Consider the following 22308-nt stretch of genomic DNA (forward strand, 5'->3'; position numbering starts at 1 on the left):
TCACGTATTGAAAGACATCAGAACATACAGTATTAACTTCTTTGCTATAAGAGCAAATGGCTGAGATACTGACACCTTTATTTTCTGATGGTTCAATGTACCCAAGTTTATATTGTATAAAACTACTTTCAGGGTATTTGTATTGATGCCTTATGAAACATAAAAATAAATATCATATTTAGACTTGGGTCCCATCTCCAAAATATTTCATTATGTACATATATGCAAATAAAGTATTCCAAATCTGAAAAAAAATCCAAAATCCAAAACATTTCTAGTCCCAAGCATTTTGAATATGGGGTATTCTGCCTGTGTTTTGATCATTCAAGCAAAACATCAAATTGTGATTCCCCATTCCTGCCATAAAGTGAAGGTACATAGTAACCAAAGCCAACCAATTTATTTTGGCACAGATGACAAAAAAAATCTAAAAACATTTCTTCTCTTGCCGATCAATAAAATTTACTATAGTTACAAATTAAATAGCACATTTATACAATTTCATGATGCCCTGACTGAAGCCCTTTCATCACTGCCATATAATCCAGATTATCAATGCATCAACAGATAATACACACAGTGTGAGATTATGGCAGTGTGAGTCTACACTGCCATATAATCAAAGCAGACAATCTTGATTTTATGTGGCAGATCTGCCTTTGCTCTCTACCAAAACAGGACAGCGGTAGCTTTAAGATTTATGGGATCTCTTCATTCTGTTCACCTTACAAGGAGCCAATGGTACACTCTCCATATTTGATGTGTTCTTCTGTTTCAGAGCAGAGACAAAATCAGCTTCTGCTACAAGATGCCAGAAATCTCTTTGCACCACCCCCTGGCTTGATCCTGTGCCACATAAACAACTACAACTGCACTTTTACTACATTAAAATCACAAAATAATGTATTCATGACACATTTTACTGGGATTAAACTGTGCTCCTAAAATATTGAATGATTTTAAAATTGTTTTGAATGCTATTGCATTGTGCCATTCCCAGGTGGAATATATATGTTTTCTACTCCAGTCTCTTGCATTTTCTGTATCATTTCTATGGCGGTATTGAGCAGAGCAACTTATATGAGACACAGGTATGTTTAATTCAAATGGACTATACTATTTATCTATGCAGAATCCCAATGCATGCCTGAGGATTTGTTAAATAGCAGTGTTCCACTAGACTATTCATTATCACGCTTTAGCAATAATTGTGGGAAGGGAAATAAGCTTATAGTAGTACAAAAATTTTAAAGAATTTTGAGATGGGGAGATGTTCTGTAAATAAATCTGCAAAACATTTTTCTCTGCTATATTTTGTTTCACAAACACATTTTAAAGAAAGAGGAAGAATAGTACAGCAGGAGAAGAATGGAAGATTTTTAGATGTGGAGTTGTGGACTATTGCTCATTGGGCTTCAAACCTAACAAATGAAGAAAAAATGACTGTTCTCCTGGACTTCAAGCAATTCCTAAACTAAATAAACTGTCATTAGAGCACTTGAAATTGCAGAGATACAACTGCTATAAATCTAAATAAAATTGTCTCAGGATTTCTTGGGGTAATACAAATGATGTCAACAGTTGGGACAACACTAGGTCAGTCATGTGTAGTAACAGTTGTAAAATGTTAACCTGACATTATTGTTGTGTGTCTTTAGATCAGTTTCAACATATGGTGACCTTAAGATGAACCTTTTACAAGAGGTTTTTGGGCAAAATTTGTTCAAAAATTTGCCTTTGCCTCTGAGGTTGAGAGTCACCCAGTGTATTTTTATAGTCAATTTGAACCCTGTTCTCCAGAGTTGTTGTCTAATTTTCAAACTATTATATCATGGTGGCCTACGATATGCAAGCAACTAATTGGCATAAAACAAGTTCATGCAGTGTTTCTCAACCTGGGGGTCGGGACCCCTGGGGGAGTCATGAGGGGTATCAGAGGGGTCGCCAAAGATCATCAGCATATTCTGTTGGTCATGGGGGTTCTGTGTGGGAAGTTTGGCCGAATTGTATCATTGCTGGGCTTCAGAATGCTCTTTGATTGCAGGTGAACTATAAATTCCGGCAACTACAACTCCCAAATGTCAAGGTCTATTTTCCCCAAACTCCACCAGTGTTCACATTTGGGCACATTGAGTATTTGTTCCAAGTTTGGTCCAAATACATCATTGTTTGAGTTCACGGTGCTCTCTGGATGCAGGTGAACTACAGCTCCCAAACTCAAGGTCAATGCCCACAAAACCTTTCCAGTAGTTTCTGTTGGTCATGGGAGTCCTGTGTGCCAAGTTCGGTTCAACTGCATCATTGGTGGAGTTCAGAATGCTCTTTGAATTTAAATGAACTATAAATCCAAGCAACTAGAACTCCCAAATGACAAAATCAATCCCCCCTCCAACCCCAAGATTATTCAAATTTGGGCATATTGGGTATTTGTACCAAATTAGGTCCAGTGAATGAAAATACATTCTGCATATCAGATATTTACATGACTATTCATAACAGTAGCAAAATTACAGTTATGAAGTAGCAATGAAAAAAATATTATGGTTGGGGGGGGGGTCATCACAACATGAGGAATTGTATTAAGGGGTCAGCATTAGGAAGGTTGAGAAACTGGGTTCATGTACTGGATTTATCCTTATTTTTCTTTCTTGGAAATGCATTGTTCCATGTGCATAGATATGGCTTGTTTATGTGGAAAACATGACTGCCTTTTGATGTAGCTCTGTTCACAATGCATAAAATAATCACATATTGAGGTTCTCTAACAAAAGCTTGTATTACTTAATCAGAGGGATTTTTTCTTTCAAAATCGCAAACTACTAGGTAACTTGCCATTTCAGTATTTGCTTAGGGCTTCTAGCTTCCATTGATCTTTTAACCTTTATTCTCAACACTCTTCTTCCAAAACAAATAAGTAAAGGAACCCTTCCTGCATTTAAAGTTCTCATAAATAATTCCCACTGCTTTTCTTGCTAATTTAAATTCTTCTGGAAGTAAATTTGGGATGGCAGTGCCGCCATTTGATGTATGTTTTGTTACCTTGCATGAGCCATTATTTAGGATCTTTGCAAACAAGAGGTCCTGGCTTGATTTCTAGCACTGTCAAACTAAGGAAGGGTAAGTACACACCGGCAGTAAATTCTGTGCTTTGCAAACACCTGCTGAGGACATTCCTCGGGAGATGGGACTTCTGAATTTTTAAAGATGATTATCATATGCTTAGGCCTTTAAATTATGTCTCTAGCTTTCCTTGCTTCTCTCTTTTTCTTATTGTGAATTCTTATATGCAAGCTGCAATGTGAACAACACATCAACAATAGGAAGAAACTAACTGGGAGTATATTATTTCTTAGTTAGAAATCCAATCAAAATTTAGCTATATCGGAGCCCAATATGCTACTAAACAATATAAAACTATGATTAAAATTGTCTTTAATTGTATGCTGCTAGGCATGATACTATCCAATACACAGTTTTGCAGATAACTGGTGGGATTGGTAAAGCACACTTACATTCCTTGTTTCTTAAAAAGATAATTATAGACATGTATTCTAGGTAAGGCTCTGTGTGTTCCTGGAGGAAACTCTCTATTGTTTCAGCAAGACATCTACTTCTTAAAAGAACAATAAATAACACAGGAAGTTAAAAAAGAAGCATTTTTAGAGCTGGGATTGGAAAATGTTAAGCCTTTCTGATTTTGTCCGACATCAGACCTTACCAGTGCCTGTACTAGCTATTGCAGCTGGCAGTTATAATCCAACAACATCTGTAGGGCTACAAAGTGCTCAACTCAGCATTAGAATCTACTCGCATAAGTTTTAGTTGAGGTGATTGGGTTTTTCCAAACAATAGAAATGGAGGTGGCAAACTGACATAGAAGCAGGTACTTTAGTAATGCCCTCTATTTTATGTTGTAATGCAATATGCAATGCCAGTCCCACCACCTATCTACAACAAAGCTGTCCCCTGCTACTGATGTACCAAACCCTTCAATAGCCGATGATAGCACCTAAATGCCACAAGCTGCCTGGTGTGACGATCCCAAGAGCTTCTGTGGCATCATGTCAGGGACATCAGGGGGCAGGATTGTCCTGCTCTCATATTAAAGACTATATTCCTTTTCCTTTTCTTTTTTATTTTCACTGTGAGAAATAGTGAAGTATCTTTAAAAGCTTTTAAAAATTTAGGAAACGTGGCAAAGGCTGAGAGTTACAACACTCATCTTGGATCTCGTACTGCCAAAGTGCTGCAGTTGCACAATGACAGCACCAGTGTGATAATGAGGACCCCATGATGATAACTGGATACTTATCTTACCCTATTGATGCCTTTTAATGTATTGTGTTTTAATTGGTTCGACTCCTTATTTTAGTTTGTTTAGTTTATTTAGTTAGTTTAATTTATTTAGTTTGACCCTTGGTTTTGGTTGTTTATAAGTTATATTAAGTTTATTTTATTTCATGGTTTGTCTTGATAGTTTCTTATCTGTTTTGGCCATTGAATGTTTGCCATTTTTACTTTTGTAAACAGCCCCGAGTTCCTTCAGGGAGAGAGGATGGGTTATCAATAAAGTCTTCTTCCTCCTCCTCCTCCTCCTCCTCCTCCTCCTCTTAATCACCACTATCCCTGATCGCACAAATGGTGTGGGATAGCCGCATCATGCAATAAAGTCTTTTGTGATTTGTAAATGTTTTCCTATTCTAAAACTTCCATGATGAATTTCCAGGGTCTGAAATTTTCACCTGTACTCCTGTTATGGTGCTGTTCAAGTTACTGACATAGGATATGTATCCCATATCAGTTTTTTTGCTGAGGCATTTAAAGAAGGCATAAGGAATATGCATCCCTCCAAAATGAACCGTAGCTCCCAATGATTTTATCATGGGATGTTGTGCTTGCCAAAACTATTTTACAATAAAAGACAAGAGTACATGCAGCTATTAGTATCTATATCTGGTAATCTATATGGCACCAGAAGGAAGACAGGCATTCAGAAGTGTATGACATGTCAGAAGATGTTTCTTTTACAATCTAACTGGAATAAACACTTTCTCAACAACATGAGCTCATAGCCATTCAAGAACATTTCATGTGAAAAATTTAAAAAAGCCAATAGAGATGAAAACCTATGAGCACATGGCAAAATTAACAACTTCATGGTGTTTCTTTCTCAGAAGCTCAGAAGGAATTTAAATTTTAAGAAAACTTAAAAATCACAAAAGGCAACACTCTCAAAACAAGATTTCCTGTAGGGTTGTAGACAGAGGAAAATGTCCCAAGGGCCTCTATGGTATGGACAATTTTGCAAGAGATACATGAATATATTTATTGACTACTCCTTATCTGAAATGCCTCAGATAAGGAGTGTTCAGTATTTTGTTTTTTCTTCTTCACCTTCAGATTTTGGAATATTTGAATATACAGTACATATTGAGATGTCTTTGAGAAAGGACCCAGGTATAAAGATGAAATACACTGATATTATAAATAGAACTTATATACATAGCCTGAAGGTATTTGTATACACAATATTTTGTGCATCAAACAAAATTTGTGTACACAGATTCATGAGAAAGGAAAAGTGTCATTATCTCAGTCACCTATGTGGACAATTTTGTATTTTGAATTCTGGATACGGGATGCTTTATCTGTACTATTGTTGCCTATAGTTTCTAGCAGGGAAATATGGCTTTTCAGTGCTGTTCCCTAGCTCTGAATTCAAGCTATATTTTGAAAATGGGTAGAATTTGAATAGGAGAATAAAGTATAAAAGATGTCAAAAATATCACAAGCAGGTAGATTGACTTATCACTACAAAGCCCACATAGGTATGATTATGGGAAAACTAAAGTCATGTTGGGAAAAGTATGAGAATTTTCCCATTCAAATTTTTTAAAAAATGCAACACTTGAGCAGTTATGATCTCATTGCATCTACCAAGCAGAAATCTGGCACCAGAGAACTTGTCATCCACAAGACAAGAACCACACAAAGAGATTTAAAAATTAATCAGAAAGATAAGCTTACCTGTGGAAGTGTGTTAAGCATGGATGACTCAATGCATAATAAAGATGACTTACTTAATGGTTTATTGGATGATGGTTTCTTTGATAATCCAGAAGCACTTCAATGTACTTTTTTAGCTTTCAGGGAAAAAAATATACATAACAGACATAAAGTGTGCAAATGTGACAGATAGGGGGAAAAAAAACCTTCCCTTTTTCTCCCAAGCTTCAAAGGCATTATCTTGCTCACACAGGACAGAAGCCCTTTGGCTGTACTCTTTTGCAGGAAGACATTTAGACAGTCAGCCCACTTAAAAAGATATCAGCTCGCCCATACTGAAGAGAGACCATGTAAAAGCTCTGCATGCCAGGTGGAATTTGAGAACCTGAATTTACTTGTCTGTCACCTGGGAGATTGCTTTGAATTTAAATCTTTACAAGCTTTGGCTCATCCAAAGACACTTTCACAGTCCTCTGACATTAAAGAATCACAGTCAAACCATGTAGCTGGAATCAAAGTAGAGATAGAATTTGGGGATCTATGTTTAACATTGATAGAAATGACATTTCATTGTGTCTAGGCAATCAAAAGCTGGAAGTGGACCAAAGTGCTGAGCTGGTATGATTTCTTCTCTGGCAAAAGAGCAAAACAGAGCATTCAAGAGGTTTTAGCAATGTAATGCGTGCCTTAAGACATTCAAAGCACTCAAATCTGGCAAACATTATTTGATACAAGCTGCATAGAAATCTTTAGAAAATATGCATTGTTTGTAGCAAAACATTTTCTGCCCTTTAATTTATTTTACTTTTGACAAAAGTAAAGGATACTCTTGAATCTGCAAAAACTCTGGATTATCTTGGGGCTTTGTAGCCATTCTGACAGCTGGATGAAGTCTGTTTTGGTCCAATCCACTGTCCAGAAGAACACTGCCAGCATCCTTTCTCTGTACTGATCAGTGCCAGAAAAGGGAATGGCTTGATCCCATGTTGCCACTGCTGCACTTTGTTTACCACAAAGTTCCCGGAGAATGTCTGGCCATTGAGGTCATGTCTGCTGATATCAGAATGGAGCTTCTGCATGATCAGTAAGAAAGAATGGGTTGATCTACCCCTCCTTCTGATCATGCAGATGCCCCATTCTGACATCAGCAGACTCAGCCAGGCACTTGTAGGAAGCTGCATGGCCTTTAAGGAGCAGTAGCAGTAACATGGAGATAAGGGGAAGTGTCAGCACAGGAATGGGTTGGACCATCTAGACACTGCCCCCAGATCAAGCAAATACATGCTAGATCTAGGGCAGATATGAATAAAAAATACCCAAAGTAACCTGCTTAGTGTTGACTCAGCCTTTGATTCTTAGAATGCTCCAACCACCATTCTGGCTGTTTCTGTCTTTTGCCTTGAGAGACTGAGAGCACATCCACATAGCCCTTTATCACAGGAGCATCCACATTTAAAAAACACGGATGTTCCTGGGCCCCTATCCACACACACACACACACACCCCAAAGCTCACACTTTCTGGGGTGAGTGTCCAGATGTTCTTTCTGGAGACTCAAAGTCCCTCCCCCAAGCGATTTTCACACAAGGCAAGTAAAATGATATTGCAACTGGACCATCACCTTTGCATGATGCCATACACATCCCCCTACTAGTCTGCATGCCATTATACCATCCTTTGCAATTGATATATAAACTTCATCAATCCTGCAAGATTCTCATCTCCTGCCTTAGTGTGATGGGCCATTCCACTTGTGCATCAACATGCCATCAATAAAGTGATATTTGGGACAGAATTCTTCTCCTTTCCCCCCTCTCCCTCACTATCCCAAACTGTCTTTTTTCTCTATGTTTTTCATCTTATTTGGGATTTTTTTCTTTGATTTTTAAAGTTGGAATTGCAAAGCTGATCTAAAATATGAATAGAAACATTATGAACAGCGTGGCAAGGTAGTGTTACAAGGGTTTGTAAAAATATGATTGTGGTATTATGAATAGTCAAATAATTACAGTTGAATGATTGAAGAGTTGCAATATTGAAGGTACTCAGCCTGGTATCTATGATAGCACCAATGCAGTAGAATAGCAAGTCCATGCAATAAAGTCCTACGAAAATGCGTGTATGTTGGATGTGTATATGCCCAGGAGTGTAGCTACTAGGTATGTCTGTACAAAATGAGATCATAGACCTGGAATATTGTGTCCAATTCTGGGCACCACAATTCAAGAGAGATATTGACAAGCTGGAATGTGTCCAGAGGAGGGTGACTAAAATGATCAAGGGTCTGGAGAACAAGCCCTATGAGGAGCAGCTTAGGGAACTGGGCATGTTTAGCCTGAAGAAGAGAAGGCTGAGAGGGGATATGATAGCCATGTATAAATATGTGAGAGGAAGCCACAGAGAGGAGGGAGCAAACTTGTTTTCTGCTTCCTTGGAGACTAGGACGCGGAACAATGGCTTCAAACTACAAGAGAGGAGATTCCATCTGAACATTAGGAAGAACTTCCTGACTGTGAGAGCCGTTCAGCAGTGGGACTCTCTGCCCCGGAGTGTGGTGGAGGCTCCTTCTTTGGCAGCTTTTAAGCAGAGGCTGGATGGCCATTTGTCAGGGGTGATTTGAATGCAATATTCCTGCTTCTTGGCAGGGGGTTGGACTGGATGGCCCATGAGGTCTCTTCCAACTCTTTGATTCTATGATTCTATGACCTCTGCCAAGTAAGAATCCTGCCATCATCCAAATTAAATGTTCTTCTAATCCTAAAATTTCTAGCACTGCAAATAATTTACTTGAGAAAGAAAAGAGGAAGGCAATGTGACCTAGGGAATCTGAACAAAACAAATAGAAGAGTTCTGGGTGTGAATTAGTTCCCATTCTCACTTTCTGCAATGCTAGAAATCTGGGAACTGAATGAAATTTTGGGGGGGGGGGGGGGGCAGAATTTTTATTCAGTCAAAGTTTCCATTCCTGCCTCCAGCTACATTTCTATACATATTTCTATTGTGCCAAATACAGGGTGAAAAATATGCAGATAAAACAGGATGGAAGTATAAAAACATGTTTTGTCATTTTTAATTGGTAAATATCTTGTGACCACTGAGGAAGATTTGGGATTTGATGGAATATTTTGTATGTCCTCTAGTTGTGCTGTTTTCTGAATCCCCCACCTCGTGTTTTGGGGTTCTTTTCCCCTGGATATTTTTTGTATTTGCACAGAACTTGGGTTTCCCCAAGCCTGCTCATTTTTATCTTTTGTGTATAGGTGACATAAATGCAAAATATGATCTTCAACCAATGGCTGGATGATTTGTTTGCCTGTCTGCATTTACACAAGTGGCTTGGTTTTGTCTTTTAAAATCTAGATTGGGCATTATCCTCATATAAGCTCTTCAGATGACATGAAGTTTAAGCACAGACCATCTTTAATTCCCTTATCTAATGGGCTTCAAATAGGTATCCAGTTCATCTGACAACATGGCCTACAGCAGTCTATCTAGTCCAAGGTAAATTTTCAAAGAAGCAAAGTGTGAATTTTAGATACAAATATCAAGGGTGGAATGTTTTTCAGAAGTTGTCCTGAATAAATATTTATACACAAATCAGAACAGCACAGAAGGCTTCCTTTAAAGTACTGAATATTTCAGAAAGCATCTGTTACTAAACTGAGGCATCACGTACAGCCAACCATTACTGTTTAATGAGCTAAACAAAGAAAAGAACTTCTGCTATCTAAAAAAACACACACCAATACATTTGACAAATCCCATTCATCTGAGAAGGCAGAATCCAAGAAACTGAGCCAACTAGCATAAGAGATTGAAAGGCAAATATAAAACATAGCCCAGTCTTTACAATTAAATAAAGCTTTGCTGATATTTTGGGTTACATGCACAACACCCACTGAGCTATTTTAATTTATGTGAATTCGTGACTTCAGGATTTGTAAAGGCAATTCTCTATTGATTAGCACCAGTGTGGTAAATGTGGAAACATTCAAGTTTGGTTTTAGAGATTTAAATGGAAATAACTATTTGGAAAGGAGTTTCATTTCAACATACAGATATGTTTATTTGGGACCACAGCTATGAATGTGCTGTAAGACACCTATTGATACTGGATTGTGACTAGTAAGTAATTTAATGGAAGAACAAAAGCAAGCAGGAGTGTGAGGAACTAGCTCAGGCATGGGCAAACTGCAGCCCTCCAGGTGGTCCACACTCTGGTTACATCCCGAATAGACTACTGCAACGCATTCTACGTGGGGTTGCCTCTGAAGACTGCCCGGAAGCTCCAACTAGTCCAATGCTTGGCAACCAGGTTGCTCACCAGGAGTGCACAATATCCTTGCTACGCCAGCTCCACTGGCTGCCTATTAGATTCCAGGCACAATTCAAAGTGCTGATTTGGCCTATAAAGCCCTGAACGGTTCTGGCCCAGTTACTTGTCCAAATGTATCTCCCGCTATGATCCACCTAGGACCCTAAGATCATCCAGGGAGGCCCTGCTCGTCCCCCCATCATCACAGTCACGTTTGGTAAGGACAAGGAACAGGGCCTTTTCTGTGGTGGCCCCTCAGCTGTGGAATTCCCTCCCAAGCAAAATTAAATTTCCTCCATTCCTCCTGACCTTTCAGAAACAAGTGAAATCCTGGCTATGGGATCAGGTCATTGCAGACTAGGCTAACCTGCTGGAAAAGCGACAGTTTTAATTGACTTGATGGACTGCTTTTAGGATGATGACTCAAATCGGCGACTGTTTGAATGTTTTTATATTGTTTTTATTTAAATTGTATATTTATGCTTTTGGTTGAGGGCACCATGGTGTGCCGGTTGTTGGCTACCCTGAGTCCCTCTGCGAAGGTCAGGATAGGATGGGATACAAATGTCCGAAATCTATATCTATCTATCTTTATAATAAAAGTGAATGTTTGTATGTGGAGGGAGGACCGGAGGGTGTTGTATGTGGCAGCGTTCTGATTGGCTATTTATTTATTTATTTATTTATCGTGTCAGGAGCAACCAGACAGTTGTATTACATTTTTAACAAAACAAACAGACAGACAAAACACAAAGTTTGCAAGCTTGGTAGTTGATTAAATGTCCTTTGACCAGTATCTGGCCACTTGGAGTGCCTCTGGTGTTGCTGCAAGGAGGTCCTCCATTGTGCATGTAGCAGGACTCAGGTTGCATTGCAGCAGGTGGTCAGTGGTTTGCTCTTCTGCACACTCGCATGTGTGGACACACTGATTGGCTGCAATTGTGGTACAATTTGCATATGGTTTCTGATTGGCCATCTTCAACATTCCAACATTCTGAGGTGACAGAGAGAGGAAAAAAAGGGCCTGGGACTGTGGCAGTTTTCTGATTGGTTGCCACTGTGGAACAATTTGCATATGGTCTGATTGGCCAGCCTCAACATTCTAACATTCTCAAGTAGATGAGAGGGGAAAGGAAAGGGATTTGCAGGGATTTGCAGTACCTTCACTCACTTTCTGTGTCCACTGTGGCACTCATCCAATGACTGATCAAGACCAAACTTGGTACACAGAGCCCGCATGACCCACTCTACATCCTACTGCAGTTTGGAGGAGGATGGACCATGGATGATGGGACTTGCAGTACCATTACTCACTTTCTGAGACCACTGCGAGCCATATAAATAACTGATAAAGACCAGCCTTGATACACAATTCCTTTCTCAAATAACCCGGGCAGCGCCGGGTCCCCAAGCTAGTATATAATAAAAGTGAATGTTTGTATGTGGAGGGAGGGAGGACAGACGTAGGGAGGTGTGTGTGGCAGCTTTCTGATTGGCTCTCACTTTCACAGGCCACTGTGACCTGCACGAGCAACGGGCCTGGACCAAACTTGGCACACATAACTCCATGGCCCCCTTTACATCCCGGTGAGGTTCGGGGGAAGGCAGACAATGGATGATGGGATATGTAATACTTTCAAATCCTTCGGTTGGTCTTTATCGGTCTCTTTTGGCCCCCAACAGAGACCTATAAAGACCAAACTTGGCACATAGAGCCCCCATGACCCATTCTACATCCTACTGCGGTTTGGAGGAGGGCAGACCATGGATTATGGGACTTGAAGTACCTCCAATCACATCCCAAAACTGCTGTGACCCTCATCAAATGACCACTCAAAACCAAACTTGGCACACATAACCCCCAGGACCCTCTTTACGTCCTGGTGAGGTTTGGGGGAGGACAGACAACAGATGATGGGATTTGTAGTACTTTCAAACCCTTTGGTTCACAGAGACCACTGCAGTCCACAACAAAGATCGATACAGACCAAACTTGGCACATAATTTGATGGAGTCTTGCATCAATACCGATTTGCCTCCCTTGTCTTCCTATGCTTAGTAAGGTGGAAGACAATAGAAAAAGAAGGTCACATTATAGGTGGGTAAATTCAGAATATATCTACACAGGTAGGAAACCCTAATACTGATGTGGAATACAGAGTGCAGCAGCTGGATGGCCACCCTTACAATGGTGGCCCTGTTGCTATCGTTGCGGCAGCCATAGAGGTCCAAAGAGCTTCCTGGCTATCCCTGGGTGCCTTTGCTGATGTTTGCAAGGGCACTCACAACTTGGGGAGAGGAGAAGTAGGGGACAATCTCCCTTCCCTTGCTGAGTCACATGGGCCATCATGCAAACATCAGCAGTAAAGCCCAGGGATGGCTAGGAGCTCTTTGGAGTTCTGGTGTCATTGCAACAAGAATGACAGGATAGTCAAGGTAAGTATCGCCCCCAATCCTCCATGGCACAGAACCTAGGTAAAGCGAGATGTCCATGTGAAGAGCAGACCCAGTTCCAATTCAGAATCATCCCCAACCGTTTACACTACTCCAAGGTGTGGGGCTGCTCTGAAGCTTAAGGAAAACTCTGGAGCATTCCTCAACTTTATCTACTATGGGGCTTTATTTTTTATTTATTTATTTCATATCAAAAGCATTGCATACATAAGTATAAAACTGATAAAAATGGAAGAAACACAAGCAACTAAATATTTTGACCAAAACTGGGCAACAGAGACTGCACTGTCTGCAGCTTTAAACAATTCTTCCTTTGTACATGAGGCAGGGCATTGCGAACAAGCATTTAGGTGCAGAGTTGTTTGTTCTGCCCCACAGTCACACAAGGAGGAGGATTCTTTTAGGTAGTTTCATTTTGCCAGGTTGTCTTTTGATCTGCCCACTCCACTTCTGAGTCTGCTCAGGGACTTCCAAATTGCCCATTCTTGATTTCTCCCTGGAGGCAGGCCCTTGTGGGGGACCATGCAGTTGAGGTTTCCTGGTTTAACTGCCAAGAGATATGCTCTTTCTGTTGCTGGGGGAGCATTAAGAGGAATGGTAGTTATCAAGAGGTTTTCCATTATTTGAGTCTACTGGGAGGAGGCTGATAGCCATGCAGTGGATGGCTTCACAGTGTTCTTTTTTTTTTTTTTTAACTTTTTATTTTTACAATACAGAAAATACATACCTTGCACACACAAAACATTTACAATTCCCACCACCAACATGAGGATTATTATCTTTCACATATTCATTTCTTTTTGAGACAATCATTATTTCTTTATCTTTATACATTTCCATCCTGTATGCTATATAGCATTTGTATCTTATTTCTTATGACCTGATCTCCAGAATGATTCATAATATAGTTCATTACCCTTGTCCATCTATCTTCCATTTCTCTCATTCGATTTTCATTGATTTTTAAATCATTTAATTTCACATTCATAATTTCGAATTCCATTTGCTCCACCATATAATGGTACCATTTATTTATTGTCCATTTTGATTTATCTTTCCACCCTAATACTATTACTGCTTGTGCACATTCAATTATTGCTTCTTTTATTTCCCTTTTATTTCCCATTTCCTCTCTTTTCCCTAATACCGCTAATTCCTTTGTTATGACCCACTCATTTCCTAATATTTGATTTGCCACATTTTGTATAGTCTGCCAAAAGTCTTATACATATTCACATTCCCACATCATGTGCATAAAGTGCCCTTTCTGGTGACATCCATGCCAGCACTGACTACTCCCCTCTTTATAGTAGTATGCTAATTGGCAGGGTGTGCGATACCATTTGTGCAATATTTTCCTCCTCGTTTCTCGTACTTTAGTATTCCTTTCCATCCCTATTATCTCTACCACATTTCTCATTTCTTGTTCCGAGATTTGTAACTCTGTTTCCCACATAGTTTTCAAGTCCTGTATTGTACATCCATCGGCCTCTATTAGCATTGTATATATTTTGCTGGCCTGTGCCTTCTTTCCTTCCCCTTTTTCTCTTATTATCTTTTCAAAGGCGGTATCTTCTCTCTTAACCATATTGATATTTTCTTTTGTTTTGCAATATGCACAAATTGCTCTTATCTGTAACCAGTTTTCTTGCCCAAGCCATTGTTTAATTTTATTCTCCCTTACCTTTCCCTCTCTGTCATATAATTGTTCTACTCTCTCTATTCCTTTTTCCTTCAATATCTGGATATTTCTATTCATATTTGATTCCTTATCCTTGTTAATTATCCATACTGTTGACATTTTGGATTTTAAACTACTTATTCTCCCTTGCCATTTCTTCCACACTTGCATTGTTCCTTTCATTGGTCCTGTTAATTTATCTATATTTCTCTTATCCCATTTTCTAAAAATTATTTCTTCACAATTAACTCCATTCATTTCCTTTTCAAATCTCACCCATTTTTTATTTGTCACTTGTAATTCTATTGCTCTTTCAATTTGGAAGGCATCGCTATATAGCTCTAGGCATGGGCAGCCCCATCCCCCTTTCATTTCTTTTGCAATTCTCAATTTTTTCCTTACTCTTGGTCTTTTCCCCCCTTCAACCCAATAATTTAGTTTCCTATCCCATTCCTTTAATTTTGCTAAGGGAGGGATTCCTGGGAGAGCCTGAAATAGATATATAATTTTTGGAATTATCAATATTTTCAATGCCCTTATCCTAGACATCTGTCTCAAATTTTTATTCTTCCACCTACTCAATTGTTTTAACATTCTCTTCCATGCCATTCTGTAATTTCCATCTATTATTTTATCAAGTGTCTTATATATCCAGATTCCCAAATACTTAATCTTTTTAATACCCAATTTTAACCCTGATTCCTTCCTTATCTCCAATTGTTCCCTTGGGGGTGTATTGATAAATAATATCTCTGATTTCTCCATATTAACTGATAGCCCTGATTCTTTTTTAAACTCCCTCAAAGTTAATTGAATTGATTTAATCATTTCCCTTGGTCTCTGTGTCAAAATTATTGCATCGTCCGCATACAGGTTCAATCTCAATTCCTCCTTCCTCCCAATCTTATACCCTTCCCATGTTTCATCCGTCCTTATTCTATGTGCTAGGGGTTCTATTGCCAGAGCAAATAACATTGGAGATAACGGACACCCCTGTTTGGTCCCATTTTCAATTTGAATGTTTTCCGTTCTTTGTCCATTCACTCTAATACAAGCTGTATTTTCCCTATATACATTTTTGATCATTTCACAAAAGTTATTTCCCAAATTTAGTTCTTTACATAATCTGTACAAATATACATGGTTTACTTTATCGAAAGCTTTGTACACATCTAACTTTAGAATTGACAGTTTTCTTTTCATTTTTGTCGAATGGCAAATCGCGTTGACAACATTCCTTATTGGCTCATTGATTCCCCGCCCTTTAACGAACCCATATTGGTCTTCTCCTATAATCTTTGGTAGAATAACTTCCAATCTATTGGCTATAATTTTCATAAATATCTTATAATCTTGGTTTGCTAAACTGATCGGACGATATGATTCTGGGAGCTCTGGTTGTCTATCTGGCTTCAAAACTGGAATAATTTCTGAAAGTTTCCATGTTTCTGGGACAATACCTCTCAAATATACCTCATTAAACATTGCTGTCATATATGGTACCAACTCATGCATAAAGGTCTTATAAAATTCTGCTGTGTATCCATCTATACCCGGTGCCTTAAATTGTTTCAGTCCTTTAATTACCTGAATTACTTCTTCCTGTGTAATTTCTTCGTTTAGCATGCTTTTATCCTCCTCATTTACTTTATTCCCAATTTTTATTTCTTCATTTTTCACCTGTTCTTTTTGGTACAAATCCCTGTAAAATTCTCTCATTATGTTTTCTAGTTCCTTTCTCCCTTCTTTCACCAATCCATTTTTGTCTTTAAGTTTTGTTATGCATGACTTTTTCTTTCTCCTCTTTAAATATCTCACCATTTGTTTCATTGATTTTGTACCCCATCCATTGATTCGTTGTCTCACACACTGTCTCATTTTATTCCATTGCACCTCATCCATTAATTCCAATTCTTTCTTTTTCTGCTTTAGAATACTATTTATATTTTTTCTCCTTGTTATTCTCAGTTGTTCCTGTATTAATTCGATTTCTTTTATACATTTTTCTCTTTTCTCTCTCCAACTTTTCCTTATATGGGACTCAATACTAATACATTGTCCTCGTAATACACTTTTAAATGAGTCCCATACCACATCTTTAGATAATTCTCCAGTATCATTTATTCTGTAATATTCTTTTATCTCCTCCTGAAGCTTCCTTTTATATTCATCTTTTCCTATTACCACCGAATTATACCTCCAAATTCTTTGTCTTATCTCATTGCTCAATCCCACAGTTGCAATCAGGGGACTATGGTCCGACAAAAATATTGGTTTCCTTTCTACCTTCTTTATTTGAGCTTTACTTGCTTTGTTTATTAGAATATAATCTATACAGCTAAATTTATTATGTCTTGCTGAGTAATAAGTATCTCTAATACTCTGATTTGCATGTGCATCCACCATATTAAGCTTATTTACATTTACTGCTTTATTAATTTTAGTAGTTAAGTCCAAATTGAAATCACCTGCCCAAATCAATGTCCCTTCCGCATAATTATCCAGCTTCTTTTTTGTATTCAGTATATACTGTTTTGTGTTTCTGTTAGGTGCATACATCACAGCTAATGTTATTTTAACCTGATTTATCTTCCCTTTCACGAATACAGTTCTGCCTTCCCTATCTTTTTGAACATCAAGCACCTCAAATGGAACATTTTCATTAATAAGAATCGCTACCCCTCGTGAGTTCCCTGTCCCCCTAGATTCAAAAATTCTATTCCATGTTTTATCCTTAATCAATTTATCCCTCCCCCTCTTTTTATGAGTTTCCGATAACATCATCACATTTATTTTACAGTCCCTTGCCAATTTCAACAATCTATGAATCTTGAGATCTGCATTTCCATTCAAATTTAGTGCAAGAATAGAAATATCACACATTTGTTTTGTTTGATTTCATTTTTGTATCTCCCCCTTGTCTCTTCAGCTTCCTTTCTTCTCCTCTCACCCTTTTTGCCCCCCTCCCTGGATCCCCAATGTGCCCCTTCCCCTCTGAGTCCAGTGCTTCCCCTTCTCTCATCAGAGAAGGATCTGAAAGAGTTATATTCTCTTCCCTTCCCAGAGTCCTTTTGGTGGCTGCGTTGCCCTTCTCCAGTTCCCCCTCCTGCAAAAAAAAAGATTTTTTTTTTAAACCCAGTTTGTCAAAAGTTTTTTTTTTATGCTTGCATCTTGGATCTTGTCTCCATTCTTCTTGATTCCTCTTTCAGCTTTTGCTTTTTCAGTTCTCTCAACTGTTTTTCTAAAGTTCGTATTTGATCCAAGTCCATTTGCTTCAAATTTCTTAAATCTATAGTCTCTTGTAAATCTTGTCCTTGCTCTCCTTCCCTGTTCATCGAGTCTCCAATAACAAATAAACTCTCAGTCCGCTCGCCTCTGTCTGCAGCTTCCAGCTCTGTTGATGTTATCAGTCCAGCTGGCTGTAGAGTGTCCTTGGCCTTTTTCCTCCCCTTCTTTCTTTTGAGACTTCTGTGGGCCTCTTCGTTGTCTGATTCCTCTGTCTCATCCGACACTCCCCCTTCTGTACAAAATCTCAAAAGTCTAAGCATGGTCTTACCACTAGCCAAATCTGTAGCTTTAAATAATTTGCCATCTTTATAGACAATTAGGGTGGCTGGAAAAGCCCAAGTATAGCGCTGGTTCTTTTCCTCCAGGACTCTTGTAATTTCCTTCATTTGTGCTCTTTTATCTAATGTCTCTGATGATAAATCCAGGAGAGGCCAGACCGTTTTGCCTGCCAAGGTAAGGTCTTTTGTTTTTCGGAGCTGATTATACACTCTTTCCTTCAAAGCCTCTCTTGAGAATTTGATCAAAATGTCTCTGGGTTTTTTTCTGCCTCTGTAAGCCCAGTGCACTCTTTCTATATCGTCTGGTATAATTTGGGTCAAGGTCTGCAGCCAACTAACAATATTTTGTTTTAAATTGTCATTTATCTGAAGATCCTGCCCTGCTGTTCTCAGACGTATATTTGCCCTTCTAGACCGATCTTCCTGGTCCGCAATCTTGTTTAGAAGATTTTGCTTTGCACTTTCTAAATGTTGTTTTAAGTTGGCTATCTCCTCTTTCTGTTTTCTAGTCTCCTCTTCCACCTCCATAAATTTTCCTTCGTACTGCTGCACCTTTGACTCCATTGATCCCAGCCGGGTATTAATCATTTTAACTTGTTCTTTTAATTCATCATTCCCCTTCCTTAAGCTTTCAGTGCTTATCTTAAGTTCATTCAATGTTTGTAATATTTGGTCCAGCTTCTGCCCCCATTCCACTCCCTCCGTCATTATGGAACTCACGTTCAGTTCTTTCCTTCGCTGGTCTTCTGATTTATTCTATGAGGATTCAAGTTTCAGTCACTCAAACCTCGATCTGCTTTTCTTCCTCCTTTTCCCCGACCGGGTCCAAGTTGGAGACAGGTTTACGGTCTTCCTGGGCTTTTTAAAGTAAGCTTTATTTATTTTGCAGTTAGGGAGCTCTTTTAGGCACGTCTATCTTATTTGACGCATGCGCAGCTCCCCCCGGCTTCACAGTGTTCAAACATATTTTTCTCACAATTAGCAGCAACTTCCTGTTGCACATGGCGGGGAGGGGGCAGCACCAGCTAGCTTGTAGAGTCTATCAACAGGTGTAGGTTTGAGACATCCTGTGATTATTCTGCATGTTTCATTCAGTGCTATGTTCACCTGCTTCGCATGAACTGACTTATGCCAAACAGGGCAGGCATACTCAGCAGGTGAGTAAGACAAGGCCACGGCTGATTTTCTTATTAATTTTGGGTCTGCTCCCCATGCACTGACAGTAAGTTTCCGCAGGATGTTATTGCGTGCAGCTACTTTGTGCTTGATGTTCAATGGGGCTGAACCACATGAAATAGCCTTATCCTGCACTGAGTGTGGGAAAAGGCATGTGGGTCATGTAGATACCAAGATGTAGATTCTCATAGGCCCCAGGTTATATTGCCTGGGTAGGTATGCCCTGAATCAAGGAAGACACAAACCTGAATTTGCAAGACCTCAGCTGGGCCTGGAGATCTTTCATTCATAGGGTTGCCATAAGTCAAAGTCAACTGGATGACAATGAACGACAACAGTGTATATAAGGTTCCCTGTTTTCTTTTTCCCAAAACGCAAACCAGGTCAAGTAGCTTTAAGAACAGAACTCTTTCACCAAATGCAACTGTTGGTCCCAACTAGAGTAGACTCAAGAGAACTTAAGGTATATAAGGAAAGACTTATCATGTTCCTATTCATTCAGTGAGTCAAAAAGGAGGACTCAAACTGGACTCAGGTTAGGAACTGCATTATATGGTCAATGAAGACCCATATAATGTAGTTTAACTGTATAGAACTCCATTATATGGGTCTACGCTTGTTGCATTATATGGCAGTTTGAGTTCCTTCCCTGATACTTCCATTCCTGAGAAATCTTTTCCTATGCATTTTTCTAATCATTTTCCTAATCATTTCCTTTCCCTCTTCAAAACATTTCAATGTAAAAGGATTTCTTTCTAAATGTTGAAAAAAAAAAGTTTGTCAGCATTTGTCAATATTTGATACTGTTTTATAATGCAAAGCATTCATGACATCACTAGGTTCTTGTGGGTTTTTTCGGGCTATAGAGCCATGTTCTAGAGGCATTTCTCCTGACGTTTCGCCTGCATCTATGGCAAGCATCCTCAGAGGTTGTGAGGTCTGTTGGAAGTAGGAAAAATGGGTTTATATATCTGTGGATCTACTTCCAACAGACCTCACAACCTCTGAGGATGCTTGCCATAGATGCAGGCGAAACGTCAGGAGAAATGCCTCTAGAACATGGCTCTATAGCCCGAAAAAACCCACAAGAACCTAGTGATTCCAGCCATGAAAGCCTTCGACAATACATATTCATGACATCCCTTAAACACCATGTAATGCATATATAATTTAGAGAATTTGTTTCAAGAATCTCAAAGTGAGAGTCTAATTTAGAATATAAGTTTTAGGCTAATATGAGAACTGATATAAGATGGACAATATATATATATATATATTCTAAAAGAAATTATAAAAAGAAATTGTACAGCATCTGCTGCTACACCAAATGCCCACAAGAGGGGAGCATTGATCACAGCCATTTCCACTAGTTCAGAAACCGTTTGGAGTATTTGGCCTCTAAGGGACAATCAGCTTCTACCTATTGTTAGGGATTATGGGAGTTGAAGTCCAAAACGCCTGGAGGGCCGTAGTTTGCCCATGCCTGTTCTAACCAGCCCATGCCTGTTCTAACCCCCTGCCAAGAAGCAGGAAAATTGTATTCAAAGCACCCCCGACAGATGGCCATCCAGCCTCTGTTTAAAAACTTCCAAAGAAGGAGCCTCCAAAGAAGGATCCATAATATCCATCATGTTTTACAGCCAAAATGCATTATCAAAAATGTTCTATGATCCGAAATGCTTTAACTGCCATGGCTCAGCTCTATGCAATCCCAAGAATTGTAATTTGGCGAGACCTTGTAAAACTACAACTCTCAGGATTCCATAGCAATTGAGCCATGGCAGTTAAAGAGGTGTCAAACTGCATTACCTCCACAGTGTAGGTGGACCCTGAGTGAAAGACAGGGATAGCAGAAGCTCTGGTAGAGTTTAGGACAGGCATGGGCAAACTTTGGCCATCCGGGTGTTTTGGATTTCAATTCCCACAATTCCTAACAGCCTACTGGCAAAATTGATGCAGTTTGATACCAATTTAACTGCTACAACTTAATGCTATGGAATCCTGAGAGTTGAAACTTGGTGAGACCATGTAAAACTACAGCTTCCATAGCAATGAGTCATGGCAGTTAGAGCGGGGTCAAACTGCATCAATTCTACAATGTAGATGCACCCTGAAAGACAGGGATAGCAGACGCTCTGCCTTAGTTTAGGGTGTATCTACACAGTGGAAGTAATACTGTTTGACATTAGTTTAACTGCCACAACTCAATGCTGTGGAATTCTGAGAGTTGTAGTTTGGCGTGGCCTTGTAAAACCACAACTCTCAGGATTAAATAGCATTGAGCCATGGAAATTAATGCTGTTTGATATTAGTTTAACTGCCACAACTCAATGCTGTGGAATTCTGAGAGTTGTAGTTTGGCGTGGCCTTGTAAAACCACAACTCTCAGGATGAAATAGCATTGAGCCATGGAAATTAATGCTGTTTGATATTAGTTTAACTGCCACAACTCAATGCTGTGGAATTCTGAGAGTTGTATTTTGGCGTGGCCTTGTAAAACCACAGCTCTCAGGATTAAATAGCATTGAACCATGGAATCAGTGTCAAACTGCATCCATTCTACAGTGCAGATGCACCCTGAGAGGAAGACTGGGATAGCAGAAGCTCTGGTAGAGTTTAGAGTGCATCTACATTGTGGAATTAATGCCGTTTGACACCACATTAACTGCCACAACTCAATGCTATGGAATCCTGAGAGTTGTAGTTTGCTAAAGCACCAGCCATATTCAGAGCCATGGAAGCCGTCATGCCTCAAGAGGCTATGCAATCCTGAGATTTGTAGTTTGGTGAATTTGGCACAGAAGGCTAAACACCTGGAATATTGTGTCCAATTCTGGGCACCACAATTCAAGAGAGATATTGACAAGCTGGAATGTGTCCAGAGGAGAGCGACTAAAATGATCAAGGGTCTGGAGAACAAGACCTATGAGGAGCAGCTTAAGAAGCTGGACATGTTTAGGCTGAGAGGGGATATGATAGCCATGTATAAATATGTGAGAGGAAGCCACAGGGGGGAGGGAGCAAACTTATTTTCTGCTTCCCTGGAGACTAGGACGTGGAACAATGGCTTCAAACTACAAGAGAGGAGATTCCATCTGAACATGAGGAAG

Source organism: Anolis sagrei, chromosome 1 (genome assembly GCF_037176765.1).
Source record: "Anolis sagrei isolate rAnoSag1 chromosome 1, rAnoSag1.mat, whole genome shotgun sequence".
NCBI classification, from domain to species: Eukaryota; Metazoa; Chordata; class Lepidosauria; order Squamata; family Dactyloidae; genus Anolis; species Anolis sagrei.